Below are 12,116 nucleotides of genomic sequence, written 5' to 3' on the forward strand. Positions count from 1 at the left end.
CCTGGTTAATATGAAGCAAGCCAGTCACCACAGCAATGTGTATGCATAATCTTCGTCAGATAAATCATATCACTTTAAACCCACAATTGGAAGTCCATGCTTCTTAAGCAAATAAGTCAATTGGCATACAGGAACCTAGAGTTCAGAAGCTTTGTACTCCAAGGGGTTGTCCAGCAGCAGAAGTTGCTAAATTGTGAACTAAGGTTTGCCTGATTAGATTTGACAGTTGTAAACGAAATATCTCAGAGATGATCTTGAATGTCAAAGGACATACCAAGTGCCATCAGAACTAGAAAAATCAATAAAATTCTTCCTTTGGTTTCCAGACAATGTTGTAATTTGGGAGAGGAACCGGGGGTGTCTGACTCTTGAACAAATAAACCTCTACTTGGGTTCTCATACATATATTTCAGAATAACTTTTGGTTTCAAAGTCATTGCTGCAAGTTCATAAACCATGTGTTTATACCCATAACCAAAACCTAAGAAAAGAGACATCAGAAAGTGATTACAGGTTTGGGTCTTTATTTGGTGAAACCTGAACAAGAAGCCGTTTTTCAGAGAGTGCATTTTCAGCTGGTTCTGAAATTCAGGCCTCACCACTGGGAGCTTAGTTTTTGGCAAAATCATCTGTCTGGGACTTCCTTCTTGAAGATAAAAAGAGGCAAGCATCGAAGAGCAGTATAAGAGTGTTCTGAGAAAACAGAATCTGGAGAGATTATGGGAAGTGGTTTTTTTTTGGTTTTGTTTGTTTGTTTGTTTTGTTTTGGGTTTTTTTTGTATCAGATTCTGCCACCTTAGACTTAAAATAAAAATGCTCTGAAATAAATGGGAGCTGAGTAAACTTTATTGGTTTTCTTCTGTGCTCATATTTCTAATAGTCATGAGTCTTTAAGTTAATAAAATCAACAAAAAGGTCAGCTTTTTTTTTCAATTGTCTTTTGAAAACATCCTTCTGTAGTCACAACAGGATATGGGCAAAGGAAGTTACTGCTCTCAAATCCAAGGTAACACATCAAAACATTCGGGTTTTTTTTAAATGTTATTAATTTAGATATATTCCTTAAACATTTTTAGCCATGTTTTGGAAAATACTGGAGCTTAATAACAGCTTCATATATACTGGCTAAAGAATCACAGAATATGCTGAGTTGGAAGGGACCCACAAGGATCATCAAGTCCAGCCCTTAGCCTTGCATGGGACCATCCCCAAGAGTCACATCATGTGCCTGAGCCTGAGAGCATTGTCCAAATGTTCCTTGAACTTGGTCAGGTTTGGTGCTGTGACCACTTCCCTGGGGAGCCTGTCCCAGTGTCCAACCACCCTCTGGGTAAAGAACCTTTTTCTAATACCCAACCTAAGCATCCCCTGACAAAACTTCATGCCATTCTCTTTGGTTGTGTCACTGGTCACCACAGAGAATTTAAAAATTTAAATATATAAAAGCAAACTTGCCTAGATACATCTCACTAATAATAATTTTGATTCTTTAAATTATTTTTAAATATAAATTATCTCTGGCTTAATTTTTACTTCTTCTGGCTTTCTTTTTCTTATGTCAAACATCTGTGAAAGGCGTGACAGAAGGATATTACATTAAAAATTGCTCTTAACCATATGCAACTTAAGAACAGAGAGTAACTCTTTATCTTCTTGAGTCCAGTCCTACCATTTTACCTCAACAATGACCCCACTATGATTTGAAGTAGAAAAACATCAGTGGGAAACTGCTCTGAGTGAGGACAGATAAAATGGAACAAGCACGTATCAAAAATTGTAATGGTTTGAGCAAAGTACATTGAATTTAATAAGTGTGGGCTATGTGCAACACACGATGCAGGCACTAAACAGTTGTTACAATGGAACAAAGTCACAATAATGGCAGATCTTTGGTTAACTAGTTTGTTACAGGAGCATTTACAGCAGTTGACTCATGTTGCTGCTGTTGTTTGGACTCTAGTGACTTCCTGAAGTCTCAATTGGATCACTGTCCCAGGCTCTGTACAAATAGCCAGGCAGTCATGAAGACCCAAACAGTTTATAACCGAAGTTTGCAAATCAGATAAACAGCAGCTGCAAAAAAAACCCAAAAGTGTCTTCATTTTGGAAGCTGAAAAAGGTTGTTTTGTTCATTGTAACACGATGAAAAGATTTAATGGCAGAGAAATGCAATTTGATTTTCTGGTTGTGAAACCAGTGCATAAACCTCATGACATCTACTTCCAACTTTATCAAAATATGTAATACGCAGAATTTTCATTCTAATGAGAAGAAACACCGCATAGTTTCTGTAACTTCAACCATTTTTGACTTATGGAGCTCTACAGGCTTCTAGGAATTCTGTGTTTTCCCATAGAAAGCCATACAAAAAGGACTTTTTTTGGCAAGAAGTATTTTGAAAACTAATGATATGATAGGAAAAAAACGGTTGTGTTCAAGTTATGATGATTCATTGGAGTTGTCCAATACCACACATGGGGCAGACCATATGCAAGATGATGTCACCAGCACTGTACTCGTTAACTTCAAGATCAGGCCTTGAACAATAAACACCCTTTTCCAGAGCAGAGCATCTGATAGTGAAACAAGGGAACTGTCTGATGGAATTTCTGAATGAGAAAGGCACAGTCTCTTAAAAGCAGTTATTTGGCAATGTTCCTTAAAAGTTAAAGTCCTGTGGGCTTTATACTAAGACTTTGTAAAAGCAAGCTTTAGAAGTACTGCTCAAATTACTCAACACCTATTCAGATGATACAATTTTTGACTTTTCTTAGAATGAAAACAAGTACACAACTTTTGAAGGAATGGCGTTAATTTTTGTGAAGCTTTTAATCTGAGCCACAGTAGACTGAGGGTGAGCAGAACATCTGCCTCATCTCTGCTTAAATGTCAGTATAGCAGCAGAAGCTTTTGTGTTCCAGGGCAATTTCAGAATGGAGGAACTTCCTTAATCCCTCATGATTCGTGACCACCTCAGTTAAACCTGTCTAAGACACAAAAGGGAATCCAACCCATATATTCAAGGGTTACCTACCCAACTATAAATTAAGCCCTGATCTTTGCAGCCATTAGGTGAAGGAACAAGTCCCAGATATAGCAGGGGCCCATTTCTACTTAATGATGTGTTTTGTTGTCAGTATAGTCTCTTCTGTTTCTGTATATTTTCTGTATTTCTATAATATCTGGATCTGTCTGAATGCTGCAGCAGTAACTTTCATTTGTGGCAAACTACTTTAATTTCACCGGATTATAATAAGTCAATTCAATTGGTTGATCTTACACTTTGCCATTTTACATCAATGCACAGCTCTTTTAAGAGGAGACCCAGTGTTCAAATTATATGGAAGAAAAATCACATCTTTCTTATATTAGACAGATAGATACTAAAATGCTTCACAGGGAATTGTACCTATCCAATATAAACAACAACACACCTTAAAAGGTGTAAGTAAAGTTGAATGGAAGCTGAATGGAAGTTAGAGGAAAGAGGAGTGCTCTTTTACATTTTAACTAATAACAATGCACGGATACAATCTGACATTGCTATTGGCATTCGCAGAAAACATGAGACACTCTTTCTGAATATTCTGAATGATGTACAATGGAATAGATTAAAGCATGCAGCTAAGCAGTTGCTGCTGTGAGAGGATCATTTCCCAAAAACAGGGTGTTTGATTCTGTAGCTTTGTACTTGCATCCAGTAAGCTGCCGAGCAGAATCAGCTTCAACGTTTCAGGCATTTGTGTGTTGAAAGATTTGGCTCTCAGTACAAAAGTAAATGACAAGGGCAGTTTTTAAGAAGGTTCCAGTGTCAGTCTAGTCTTCTATGCTATTATTTGCTATTGGCAAAATACCCTCTTTCACACAGTCATACTTTAGGATTTACCATCACATACTACAGTGGGTTAAAAATTGGCCATATATGAGGCTGTTCCCATTGATGAGAATATGGAAAATTTGGAATAGTTCTGAAAGAGAAACAGATGTGATCATACATATTAAGAAATGCAATTTATGCTTGAAATAAGGGTTTCTATTGATAGAGTAAGTTAGAATAAAAGGGAGAGGATCTTCATCCACGGGAATACAGAACTACACTGTCTAAGACACACATATGGCGTTTGGTGTTCAGACATCAGTAGCAGATACTCATTATTTGTCAGCATCCTAAAATCCACATTAATTTCCCAGTGGACTGGAATCACTCTGGATCCATTGGACTGGAATCACTCTGGGTCTGTACATAAATACCTGAAACCTGAATCCCTTGTCAGGCATCAGATATGGAAGCAGCATTTGCAAACTTAATCCAGAACATAAAAGCAAACGCAACCTGATTATTGCTTGTGCAGTACTTTAAAGTTGATCAAAACATTTCCAGAAAAACAGGATTTTTGTGAGCATTATTTGTCAGTTTGTGAAAACAGAAATATTTTGCAGCATAGAACAAGGTTTCACTGAAATTCAAGGCCTGCAAGGAATCCTGCCAGCTGCAGGAAAGCAAAGGCTCCCAGGACTCGCAGTTCCAAAGCAGTCACACCATATGGTCTCCCCTCTGTTGGCCAGTCCAGCACCTGCTACTTCCAGACCCACCAGATTTGTGAAAGTACCAGGGCCATCCTCTCACTCTTGTGAACCCAAAAGCTACATGTCATATTTGGCCTTTCTGTTGAGCAGCAAGAAAGCTGAGACTTTTGAGAGCTCATCTTAAGTGCAGGTTTTGAGTCTTGAAGCCCTGGGAGACACCCCCCAGTCAGGCTTCTCAGGACTCACTCTAGTAGATATAACTAAAAAATGTGAAAGCCCTGGGATTTGGGAATCTACAAGACACAGCCTCCAGACTCTATTAATTAAAAAAAAAATTCAATGTAAAGGCACACGCAGAGGGGGTTCTAAGATACATTCTAATAAGGCAACATTTGTTGTCCTTAATTATGGAACAGTTCTGTCACTCAACTGCCTCTACTAAATCTTATCATACTTGTACAGGATGAACACTTTGATACTTGTATTTTGTGGTATTTAATTATCTGATACCTTCAACAACATAATTAACCATTAAGAGCATGAGGCAAACTAAGCAACTGTTACAGTTACATAAGGGATACCCTAGAGAGCCCCTGTGAAGGTATGATGAACTCAGGCCATCCTCCCTCCAACTGATCACTAGGATCCATTTTTAGCAGTGTACTTGTCAACTGCAAGGCCCCCTCAATGCAGCAAAGACACTCCTTTTCAAATGCCTTTGCTGTCACTGGGTGGTATCCACTTGTAGCTACAGAAAAAACATGGAGAAGCAATGAGAGACAGATGAAAGCAAGAAAGATCAAGGCAGTCCTTCATCAAATTTCTTTGATACAAAAGGGAGATGTTACAGTTTGGGTACTATACAGGCAGAAAAATAAGAATAGAAGACAAAAAAGAAAACCATAAAAGCATGTGGAAAAATTATGACTCTGCTCTTTATTCTCTATCTCCTGTCATTAACAAAACAGAACATGGCTTAACTAGTGGTGTAATTTAAAAGGCTGTCTTTCTTTTTATAACAACTCAGACATTTTCACTCCTGCATGTAATTTCTGAGTAGCTGCACATAGATCAATTATTTCTTCTCATCCAGGACAAATTCATAAATTCCTAGTAATACTTTCAAGATTATGAAATAAATAAAAGGAGCATAATAATTGTATCAGTTCTTTTCTGTCAAACAGCTGAGGGTTGCTCAAGTAATGATTAGCCTAAACTCTTGCTCTGCAGGATAGAGAATCACCCTTATTGGGCTTCTCATGGGCCAGAGCTCATCTGCAAATAGTTATAATTTACATGGCATCCAAATGAAAGAACTTGACAGCAAGGAGTCTACTCATTAATATATAAATGGTAGTTGATGAAGAATAAATTACATAATTGCCCAAGAAAGTAACTGAGCTACCTCTTAAGTGTGCAGCCATGCTGTGGAAGCCCATGGATTTCAGTGGGCAATACAGTAAAGTACTTATTTTAATAAAGGCAGGAACTCTTTTTTGGGTATCTAAAATAAGCACACTGTAAGTGAAGCACTTCACATTTATCAACAAGAAATATGGCCTCATCCTGGGCAGGTAAAAGCAAGTTATAAATAAGCTTACACTGTCTCTGCTGATGGATATGAACCTGCTATTGGCACTTTACTTTAGTTATTTTATATTCATTTGAAATTTCAAGGCCTAAAATTACTTCTACCCATCCTGTTCCTCCCAAAATCCTTCCCTTTACCAGAGAAAACATTGACTTTAGCAGGATGGGTGTGCAGTACAATCTCTCCTGTCTACCAGTGCCCAAGAAGCAACTTGGACATGGTCTACACCTCAGTGTTATGGGTTTAGCCAAGTAGGCCAAAAAATTAGGCTTTAAAGTTCAGATTAGGCCTGAAATTGTCAGCTGACTTGAGCTGGGCTGAGCTAGCTAACAGCTGACTTCTTCTAGCCAATAATATTGTATTCCACACCATATTGCATCATCTCAAAAAGGGTAGGAGCTGGTGTGTGGGTGTGGCTTGTTCAGTTGCTTCACAGCTGTGGTGCCAGCAAGACACTCTGCTGTCCCAGGAGGGATGGGGAGGCCCAAGCCCAAAGCACCGGCTTAACATCATGTTATCTGAGGGAAGTAAAATGTTTGTTCTTAGCTTTTCTCTCTGCTTGAGTCTGTCTCTGAAGAACCGACTTCTCTAGAATGATTTGTAGTTAAAATGGTAAAATTTGTGTTTACCGGGAAGTGGGAAGTTATTTTTTGTTATCTGTAACTTGTGTGTGTGTGTTATATTGTAGTTTTCTTTTAATTTTCTCTTTTCTGTATAAATACATGTAGTCAGTTTCAGCATAAACCTGGTTAGAAGTTTTTTCCCTCTCTCCCTCTTCTTTTTTCCCTTGGCTGGTTGAGGGGAAGAGGAACCCTCTTCACTCTGTCCTGGACAGTTGGCGTTTTGACAGTATCCCTTTCTCTACTGAATGGAAGGTTTGTGGCAGCATCCAGCCAAGGATGTGCAGCCTACTCCCCCAGCATGCTCTGCTCCCCACCAGAGCAAGCAAATGTTTCCTCTCTATTCCTTGCAAAGAAGATCAAGGGCTGAGACAGTGGAAATTTCCTTGAGTTTCAAATTGCTATGAAGGGTTCTGCTGTCGTGACTCTGTGGCAATGCACTGTCAGACTTTGGGAATATATTTTATAATTAGTGCCTAACTTAGAGCATCAAAGACCATGATGTGTACCTTTTCCCCTTCCAATCTGTCTTGTCTAGTTAAACCAGAGGTTTAAAATTTCTCAGGGCAATAGTTGTCCTTCACTCTTTGCAGACATGTGCCTCACACAATGAGTCTTCATCTGCCACGTTTAAACACTAACACAGCACAGCCAGAAAGTCATGAGAAAGAATCTAAGTACAAATAAGCATTGAAACATGAGATGGATGCTGTCAGAAAACTCTGAGGTTTACATGTCCTCCACACTGGTCAGCCAAAGATTGAAGGCCATTTTTCCCCAACAGGCTGAGGAAGGAAAAAGGGAGGAGGGAGACTGTAAGGAGAAAGTATTGTATTCTTGTCCTTGCTCAGGCATCTACTTATGGCCAGTATTGGAGACTTACTTGACTAAATTAACTTCTAGTCAGATGCAGGGCAGCACTGGTAAAGTGTTTTGTCAGTACATAGCCTTCTTATAAATGATATTATATACAATATAAGTTATAAATTAGAAAAAAACTATTCAGGCTGTTTCTTCTGTCAGCATAGCTTGGCTGACAGTTCATCTCCATTGTTTTTGAGCAAGATAAAGCCACAGGCTGCATCAGGGCCACTGACCTACAAACAGAACCAACCACAACTCTACCAGTCTTGCACGTTTTATTTACTATTTGGTCTCCTCTTGCCTATAAAGGCTGAAACTGGAACTAATGCCTAGTGGGAGAAAAAAAAAAAAAGGACAGAGCAAATGCACTCTTAATTAACGAACATTCACACAGCATATTCTGTTAATTTTATCCTAGTGCTTAGGTGCCAAGGAATCTCAGGACATTGTGTGAACTACATTAATTTAAAATTTAGAATGTAACTTAAAAAAATGTAAATCAAATGGATGAAAGAGAACACAGAAAAGAATATTTAACCTGAGCAGCTGGTAATTATTTTATCCTCTCCCTTGAGTTTTAGATGTTTTTTCCTTTACTTGACTGGATTTCCTCTGCTCATGCACATGGTTTGACTTTTTCTACATGACATGACATTGGATGTTATTGCCTGACAAAGCAGGAATTTTGAAACCAACTTCTGTTCTATACAGTGGGGAATTACTGAATTTTCCCTCTTTTTGTCAGGTATAATGCATTGTCAGATATAACAAGTGTTCAGAACAGTTGCTGAAACTACAATGTTACATGAAGGAACTCCATGAATAAGTCTATCATTTATTTTGTTAGGACTCTGACAAGAAAATAATTTTATCCCATCAAATTGTTATGCTATTTACTCCTGTACTATTATTTCTGTTTTCCATTTTTCAACCCACAGAACTGTAAAGCATCACTGGTGTGTCATGTGGTAGGTCAAAGGTGACCATCTTGAACATAAGATCTTCACAAGGAACTACACTTGAAACCTGCTGGCTCACAGCAGTTAGCTACAAGTTTCCACAGTTCACAAAGGTAATATGGTCTCTTCCTGCAGCAGCTGCACCAGATAGAAATAACAGACTGATGGTTGAAGAGAAGAAAAAAAAAATTGGGAACTTCTTCTTTTCTTTATGTCATGTCAGGGGCATGCTGTGCACTTGGCAGGGCTGCCAGGAAGCTTTACTGCAGCACCTTTGGCACTGGGGAGGCATAATCAGTGTCAGATGTCACAAAGCAAAGTCACGATCAGCCACAACTGTGGCCACAACAGTGACACGGGAGTGTGAGGCACTGGATTAGGGCAAACTGGAAATTTCTCTAGAGTATGCAAAAAGCTCCCAGTGGCTAAAAGCCAATAAAACTGCTCTGCTCCATCTAGTCATAAAGCCTGTAGCATAAGGATAGCAGGAACAGTGATGTGTCTGTTCCTAAAAGCCAAAAAAAAAACAAAACAAAACAAAAAAAACCCCAACCATATGAGGATGTATGAAGCACGATTCAGGGCATAACTACAGAGCCAGTGTAAGTCCCTGAGGATAGGAACACTGTTCAGGAAGCTGTGCTTTCTGTAACATTTTTGCGACATATGTCAATAAAATGATTGCTCCTTTGTATCAGAACTGCTGTCCCTCTAGTTCAGCATCCTGCCATGAGGATGATGCTTTTGAAGGGCCCAAAAATCCCCTTCAGCAAGTATATTCATATAACCCAATCTATTCTTGTCCTCATATTACATCTTCTAACACCCAGAAGATACTTTCTAATAAAGTAGGAGATATATTATTCCCAGTAAATCTATTAGAATTTGTTTCAGAGTAGTGGATACACCAGTTTGTGTCATCTTTAAACACAATTAAAAGGATGAGAAACAAGATTTTTGTATTTATCAACAATTTTTAGTATTAGCAAACACTTCAACAGCTGCCTTGAAAGCATTTCAATCCCTCTAAATTGGCAAGTAATACTAAGTCAACATTTTCAAATTTTCCAAATACTCTTGTGAACTGTGTAGTGTGACACTTTAACTAATGAGGCCAAATTAACAACTTCAAAGTTTCAAATTAAAGACCTAAAGACAGCCACTGATTTCTAAATGTGCTGAGATAAAATTAAACCCATGACTTACAGCCAAATTATCTAAAGTTGCACTGTCACAGAGTGAAATGTAACACTAAAGGATGTGGAAAAATAAGCTAACAGATATTAATGATAAACTCAGCCAAGGCTGAGACCAGCAAAATTTTGGGAGAATTATAAGTGGCAAAGTTATCATATGTTTGTGAGGTTTTGGCTTGACTAATCAAATATTGCAGGATGAAAAGAATGGTAGTTTAATGCTTCTTTCCTCTGTGACAAGCAAAAAAGCTTTCAGCAGGAATTCACTTCTCATGCAGAATAGGGCCAAGCAGTTGTAAATAACTAAAAGAGTCAAGACTTTCTCATTAACTTAATGGATCAGATTGTCAGCATCAGCCAGAGCTTGAAATCTTTACCTACCTGCACCTGTATACTCCTTGTCATATCCTAACAAAGGTCTTTGACCTCCAAGTTTTTGGGAATCGACAACTACTTGTGTACAAGTGAGCTCATTTCTATAACTTCTGCTACAAACAATTTCTTTTATTTAGGTAAGAACTTCTTTATTTTGTTGTGATTTCTTAATATTTTCATATTATGTTAGACAAGAAAACATCAGGACATCTTTTTGCCTGTGTTTCCCATTTTTATCCTTTACAAAACTGGGCCAATAAAACACTTAACAAATGCATAATAATTGTAATGGGCAGGCATATTTTACTTATGATTTTAAATCAGTCGTACATTCGATTTCATCTCCAACCCCCACCGAAGTCCACAATGATGTTGACATTGACCTCAATAAAGCAGCAATTTGATCCTCTAGAAGCTCATAGGTGTTTTCAAGAGGAAAGTATGAAGAAACCTGGGCATGCAGAGGAGTGTTTGTGTAGCAACAGAGAGGCCACACCTTTCTATTTTATTCAAAAACTATGTACTCAACTAGTTTCTTCAAATAACATCAGAACTTGGCTGAAAGAGACTTTGTTGACTGCTAAGGACTTCATAAAATGAACTCTTCAAAAAGTGTAGTAGTGTTGGTCTACTGAAATTAAACTTTCCATTTTGTGAAAAACCCACTTTCTTGTTGCAGTTAATTGAAAAAACAAAAGTACGTAATTACAAGGAATGCCTCTGAAGCAGGTCTGAGTGTCTTCAGGGGCATGAACATTTGCAACAGAGTACTACCTAAGCTACTGCACCAAAACACTGGCTGGCTTCATCATGGGGACTCAGCTCTTAGTAAATTACCTACAATGAACTGAGGCAGTTTTATGATTTTTATTTGCTCTTTCTTATCTTTTCAAATGGTGCAAGACACAGTTTAGATCAGAACTCAAGCAGAGCATTCAGTAGGAGAAAACAACATTGTTTAAAACTACAGCACCACGAAGCTAACAAGCTTTACTGACACAGGATTTTTTTATTATTATTATTTTCGTTGTGCAAGCAAGAGCATTCCTGTTACAAGGGGAAATTAGTTAACAGAGAGAGATCATACAGCGTAGTGGGAGAGCCCTGCTGTTACTTGCAAAAAGAACGTCAGAACTGAAAGGAGGAGGTATTAAATGCAATTCCCTGCTGCTTGCTCTCTTAAGGCACTGGCAACTCTCCACTGGAGCCCTGCTAGCTGCAAAGTTTGTCCTAAGAGACCTCCACCACAAAGCCATAAGCACCAGCAACACACGAGACTATAATGCTCTCATTAAATTTAAGCACAACCCTGGAAGTCTTAAGCAAAGAAGGATTCTCAGTTCTGGTGTTCTAAGCAGGGCTTTACAGGATTTCACTGAATCATGGAGCAGCTGAGGGAAGAAAGGACCTCTGGAGGTTATCTGGTCCAGTCCTCTGCTCAGGCAAGGCCGCCCAGAGCCATGCCCAGATAGCTCTTGAATGTCTCCTAGGATGGACACTCCACAGGGCAACCTGTGCCTGTGCTGTCACCTTCACGGAACAAAGGGATTCCCGATGTTCTCGCCTGCGTCTCATTGCGTGCCCATGGCCTCTGGTTCTGTCACTGGGCACTGCCGAGGAGAGCTCAGCTCCTGGACCCCGCGCTGACCCCCCCTTGCAGCCCCGAGGACGCCTCGGGCAGCCCTCCCAGCGTTACCTCGCAGACGGACCGACTGAGGGAGGCAGGGCCCCGCCGAGGTCCGCGGCCCCAGCCCTGCACGGCAGCACCCTCCGGCCCGCGGGGACCCGCCCGGCCCCGCTGCTGCCCGGGGAGGAGCCCGGCGCTCGGGCCGGGCATCACTGCCCTTGCCCTGCCCCTGGCGTGCCCAACGCGGCCGCTGCCCCGCGGCCATCCATCCACACACCACGCCCATCCTCCGATCCATCCATCCATCCATCCATCCATCCATCCATCCATCCATCCATCCATCCATCCATCCATCCA

At 39.8% G+C, this 12,116-nt stretch overlaps 1 pseudogene; it reads right to left on the minus strand.

Moving 5' to 3' along the window:
- LOC139683462 (spermatogenesis-associated protein 7 homolog) overlaps positions 1–11,839 on the minus strand; it is a 51,124-nt pseudogene extending 39,285 nt beyond the window's left edge.
- Between the last annotated feature and the right edge of the window lie 277 nt (positions 11,840–12,116).

The sequence above is a fragment of the Pithys albifrons genome, chromosome 2 (genome assembly GCF_047495875.1).
Source record: "Pithys albifrons albifrons isolate INPA30051 chromosome 2, PitAlb_v1, whole genome shotgun sequence".
In the NCBI taxonomy this organism is placed as follows: domain Eukaryota; kingdom Metazoa; phylum Chordata; class Aves; order Passeriformes; family Thamnophilidae; genus Pithys; species Pithys albifrons.